Here is a 5,457-nt window from a genome sequence, read left to right as displayed (position 1 = left end):
TCCAGTACTGGGTGCCTAGACTCAGTACTGGGACCTTTATCCAAAACAGGTAAGTAATTACGTTTTCAGAAATTATACGATTTTTAAAGAATATTTAAAGTTTGCAGAAATTGACACTTAGAAGAAATTTCACAGAAAAACAGTCAATGATTTCCTATGGGAGAAAATTGGGTTACTGGTAAGTACAGTTGTAAGTATTTTTCAGAGTCAGTGCTGGGCACCAAGATCCAGCACTGGGAGCTCACCTAATAGCAGGTGAGTATTTTCGTTTTCGTTACTCGGCTGATTTTTGGTGAATATTTTAAGTTTTGAAAAGTCCACACTTGGAAGAAATTTCAGGAAAACCAGTCAATGTTACCCTATGGAGAAGATTGAGTTATCGGTTTAAAGGTAAGTATTCGACTGGCAGAGTTAAGGTTCTGGGCATAGACTCAGGCGTCTCCCAGGGTCAGGTAGGTACAGTTGGTTCACCCTCAGCGGCACAAGGGCGGCCGGGTGCAGAGAGAGTTAGGCCCAATGTTATCCTATGAGAGGTAGGAGGGTCTTGGTTGGTGGCTGCTGACTAGCAGGCCACGTGGCTGTGGGAGCTGGGCTCCTGGTCACTTATCCAGGGCAAGTGGGGAAGTAGATAGATGTAGAGGTTGCACTGCCAGGGCCACTCGGACGGCTGGGTGCAGGGTGCTTTTGAGCATTCGGGCGCTCAATTGATTTGAATGGGAAATCTCTGGTTTAGAAAAAGACTGCAAGCTCGGGGACGAAGATTCTTCAGGTGCCACCACCACTTCGAGAGGTAAGTTGGGTAGTTGGAGGATAGGTAGGTACCCCGGGATTGGGCACAGGGGGCCGCGGAGCGCCGGGTGCAGGGGTACCTTTTGGTGTCGGGAAATCTTACCCTCTGTTGATCGCGGTTGGGGGGGCACCTGGTTCTGAGGCTGCAGGCTTCTTCAGGAGTGTCGAGGGAGGTCCTTGGGTGCCGGACTCGGGGTCACAGTCGCCGTGGGGTCGTCTTTGTGGTCTTTGTTCACTCTGGCACAGGCCAGGCTTGGTGGGTGCAGAGTGTGAATGGTTCGCGGTTCCGGGCTACTGCCAGGGATTAGAAGTAGATTTGAGTAGAGCCTCTACTCATGGGAGTCCCAGGGGTTTAGAGTCAAAAGGTAGCCAGGTCCTCCAGGGTTTGTGAGGTTGCTGGCCACAAGAGATGCCGGGTTGGAGCAGGAGCAGGTTCGAGGGTCGACAGGCCAGAGGCTCCAACGTTTGGGAGTTGCACAGCCCTCAGTCTTTTCATGTTTCGCTCAAAGAGTGAAGGGCCCTGTAATTTCTCCTTCTCATTCACATATGAAAAGAATGAGGGCTAATCAAAAAATGAATTAGAGCTGGACGTAGAAATGCAGCAGAAGGGCCAGCAAGCGCATTTCTAAGTTGCTCTATGAAGGATGCTTTTGTACTTGACAGATCAGTTTAATCCTACAGGTGCTCTAAAAGGAAGAATGCATTTGAGTCATCCTTGCTGAAAATCACACAGCCATTTATTCTAGGTTGCACTGAGTTTTCAGTCCTCTCCGCCTGCTAGCTTGTTGTTGCAATATGTCTCAATTCTGGAGAATTGTCTGCTATGCTGAAATGCGTGGCCCAGTTCAAATGTTCATCATATTTCCTGGAAAAATATCAAAAGGAAAACAAAGATTTGGTTTTGGGAAAATAATTTATTACACCTTGTAAAAATCAAAACTTTCACATTTGAGTCAAAAAAGAGAGGCTAGGTCTCACTATTTTGCTCAGGCTGTTTTACACGTACTGCTCACAGGTGCTGTCCTGCTACCAATGGGCATGGAAGCTTTGGCCTGCTCTGTTTCCAGCCTGGGTCGGTGCACCTCTCGTTACACAACCTGAAATTCTAGAGCTCCCTCTAGAACACCATATTGATGCCCAATGCAGCATGGACACCTGATCAACACAGCTGAGTGCAGCCCAGAACCCCTGAGCTCAAGCAATCCACAAGCCTCTGCCTCCCAAGTAACTAGGACAACAGGCACACGCCACCTTGCCCGGCAAACACTGCAGCTGTCCTAATGATGAAATACATTCCATAAGTAAGGATAATGATAAAGTAAGGTGGAATGAATTGATGGTTTACCAACCATGTTTCAAGAAAATCAATTTCACTATCCTTCAAAGAAAGGAAAAAAATGTCTTATCAAGAAGCAGTGTGAATATGGGAAGGGCCTTTAAAAAAGATGTGGAGTTTCCTAAAGTAAAAAAGAGGGTTGAACTGATTGAAGGGAGAGAGGAAGTAGGGTCGGAAAGATTGTGACGGGGAAGTGAATACAACATAAATACTAGTATTTAGACAGTGAGAGACAGGTAGAGGGACAGAAGGGAAAGGAGAGTGAGAGTGAGAGAGAAGAGCCAGGTTAGGGCTGAGTTTCTCTTTATCTGCCAGTGACTCCCTGTAGAAGCTTGCCGGCACAATTTAGGCTGTCCTGTAAGCATCCTTTGTTATGCCGAGCCAGCCAATATTGAGTAAAATAGCATGGGTCACAATGATGGAACTCGTCTGCAACATCGGAAGTTTTAAAGTAGTATGGAGTGGGAGGGCTAGAAGAGTTACCATAAAGAATGAATACACGTCATTCTGTTCTCTAGCCTCAACAGCTGCAAGAGAGGAACTCCTGCTGGCCAAGAAGACCAATGTCAGTTCAGCTTGAACAGGTGAAAGCATGCCTGATTCTGGAAAGGTATGAGATTACACTTTTGCGTCAGAGGTGGTCAGGGGCTATTGCACATTAGGAAACCGTTTATTGAGGTCCAGTTGGATTACTCTATCTTCTACCACCTCAAAATCAGCTGCTCATGCAGTGTTCTATACCGATGAGCTATTTTGGTCCTCCCTGCCCCTTCCAGCTAGTGGGTCCCCTGACTAGGGAAAGTGATTCGAACAGATTTGCATATCTTTTCATAGGAGACTTCTTGACCTATTTTATACTGTGCCAAATCAAGGTAGATTGAGTAATGATCTTGACAGACCTATATTGGAGAACTGCAGTGTGAGAAAGTGGCTCTGTATATACTGTTCCCAAATAGGTACAGGGTGTACAGAGTCCACAGTCCCCAGAGGTTTGGCAGAGGCTAAAGTTAGATATAACCCTACTCTCTAAAGTGGTAGCTTGGTCGAGCAGTAAGGCAGTATCAGAGGACAGTGTAAAGCATTTGTTGCACACACTCAGTCAGCAAATGGTCTCACACACTCAATAACTGAACTCTAGGCCAATGGTTTATCTACAAAAAATATATGCTTGTTTTATTTTAGAACCAACAATAGGTATTAAAATATACTTTCTCAGAATGAGATGCTTTATATAAATACTTTTGCAACATGCAATTGAGTTTTGTAGAAAGTTACAAGTGGTTGCAATAGGCAACAACATTTTAAACACAATAATGCATTGAGCTCAATGGAAGTTTCAAGTTATTTGCAACAGATTACTTTTAGGATTACTTTTGGATTTCCAGGACTGGATCCTAGATTCAGTCCTGGGTCAGTACTTGGAATCAAGTGATAAAAGTCGACTTAATTACTGTGATGATTTTTAGACAATATTTTGCTATTTTAAAAGTTGACAGAAAATATTTCATAGAAAACAGTCTAAGATTCCCTATGGCAGAAAATTCAAGTTGCAGGTATAGTATGTTCTCGTTACTTTTGTAATCCAGTACTGGGTGCCTAGACTCAGTACTGGGACCTTTATCCAAAACAGGTAAGTAATTACGTTTTCAGAAATTATACGATTTTTAAAGAATATTTAAAGTTTGCAGAAATTGACACTTAGAAGAAATTTCACAGAAAAACAGTCAATGATTTCCTATGGGAGAAAATTGGGTTACTGGTAAGTACAGTTGTAAGTATTTTTCAGAGTCAGTGCTGGGCACCAAGATCCAGCACTGGGAGCTCACCTAATAGCAGGTGAGTATTTTCGTTTTCGTTACTCGGCTGATTTTTGGTGAATATTTTAAGTTTTGAAAAGTCCACACTTGGAAGAAATTTCAGGAAAAACCAGTCAATGTTACCCTATGGAGAAGATTGAGTTATCGGTTTAAAGGTAAGTACTCGACTGGCAGAGTTAAGGTTCTGGGCATAGACTCAGGCGTCTCCCAGGGTCAGGTAGGTACAGTTGGTTCACCCTCAGCGGCACAAGGGCGGCCGGGTGCAGAGAGAGTTAGACCCAATGTTATCCTATGAGAGGTAGGGGGGCCTTGGTTGGTGGCTGCTGACTAGCAGGCCACGTGGCTGTGGGAGCTGGGCTCCTGGTCACTTATCCAGGGCAAGTGGGGAAGTAGATAGATGTAGAGGTTGCACTGCCAGGGCCACTCGGACGGCTGGGTGCAGGGTGCTTTTGAGCATTCGGGCGCTCAATTGATTTGAATGGGAAATCTCTGGTTTAGAAAAAGACTGCAAGCTCGGGGACGAAGATTCTTCAGGTGCCACCACCACTTCGAGAGGTAAGTTGGGTAGTTGGAGGATAGGTAGGTACCCCGGGATTGGGCACAGGGGGCCGCGGAGCGCCGGGTGCAAGGGTACCTTTTGGTGTCGGGAAATCTTACCCTCTGTTGATCGCGGTTGGGGGGGCACCTGGTTCTGAGGCTGCAGGCTTCTTCAGGAGTGTCGAGGGAGGTCCTTGGGTGCCGGACTCGGGGTCACAGTCGCCGTGGGGTCGTCCTTGTGGTCTTTGTTCACTCTGGCACAGGCCAGGCTTGGTGGGTGCAGAGTGTGAAGGGTTCGCGGTTCCGGGCTGCTGCCAGGGATTAGAAGTAGATTTGAGTAGAGCCTCTACTCATGGGAGTCCCAGGGGTTTAGAGTCAAAAGGTAGCCAGGTCCTCCAGGGTTTGTGAGGTTGCTGGCCACAAGAGATGCCGGGTTGGAGCAGGAGCAGGTTCGAGGGTCGACAGGCCAGAGGCTCCAACGTTTGGGAGTTGCACAGCCCTCAGTCTTTTCATGTTTCGCTCAAAGAGTGAAGGGCCCTGTAATTTCTCCTTCTCATTCACATATGAAAAGAATGAGGGCTAATCAAAAAATGAATTAGAGCTGGACGTAGAAATGCAGCAGAAGGGCCAGCAAGCGCATTTCTAAGTTGCTCTATGAAGGATGCTTTTGTATTTGACAGATCAGTTTAATCCTACAGGTGCTCTAAAAGGAAGAATGCATTTGAGTCATCCTTGCTGAAAATCACACAGCCATTTATTCTAGGTTGCACTGAGTTTTCAGTCCTCTCCGCCTGCTAGCTTGTTGTTGCAATATGTCTCAATTCTGGAGAATTGTCTGCTATGCTGAAATGCGTGGCCCAGTTCAAATGTTCATCATATTTCCTGGAAAAATATCAAAAGGAAAACAAAGATTTGGTTTTGGGAAAATAATTTATTACACCTTGTAAAAATCAAAACTTTCACATTTGAGTCAAAAAA

The 5,457-nt window shown here is 45.6% G+C and overlaps 1 non-coding gene across 1 annotated transcript; it reads right to left on the bottom strand.

Moving 5' to 3' along the window:
- Positions 1–1,750: 1,750 nt before the first annotated feature.
- LOC146854769 (signal recognition particle RNA) lies at positions 1,751–2,050 on the bottom strand. Its single transcript, XR_014959095.1, has one exon.
- Positions 2,051–5,457: the final 3,407 nt, after the last annotated feature.

The sequence above is a fragment of the Triturus cristatus genome, chromosome 4_1 (assembly GCF_964204655.1).
Source record: "Triturus cristatus chromosome 4_1, aTriCri1.1, whole genome shotgun sequence".
NCBI lineage: Eukaryota > Metazoa > Chordata > Amphibia > Caudata > Salamandridae > Triturus > Triturus cristatus.
The sequence above is the reverse complement of the archived record's forward strand: the minus strand, read 5'-3'. Positions and strand labels throughout refer to the sequence as shown.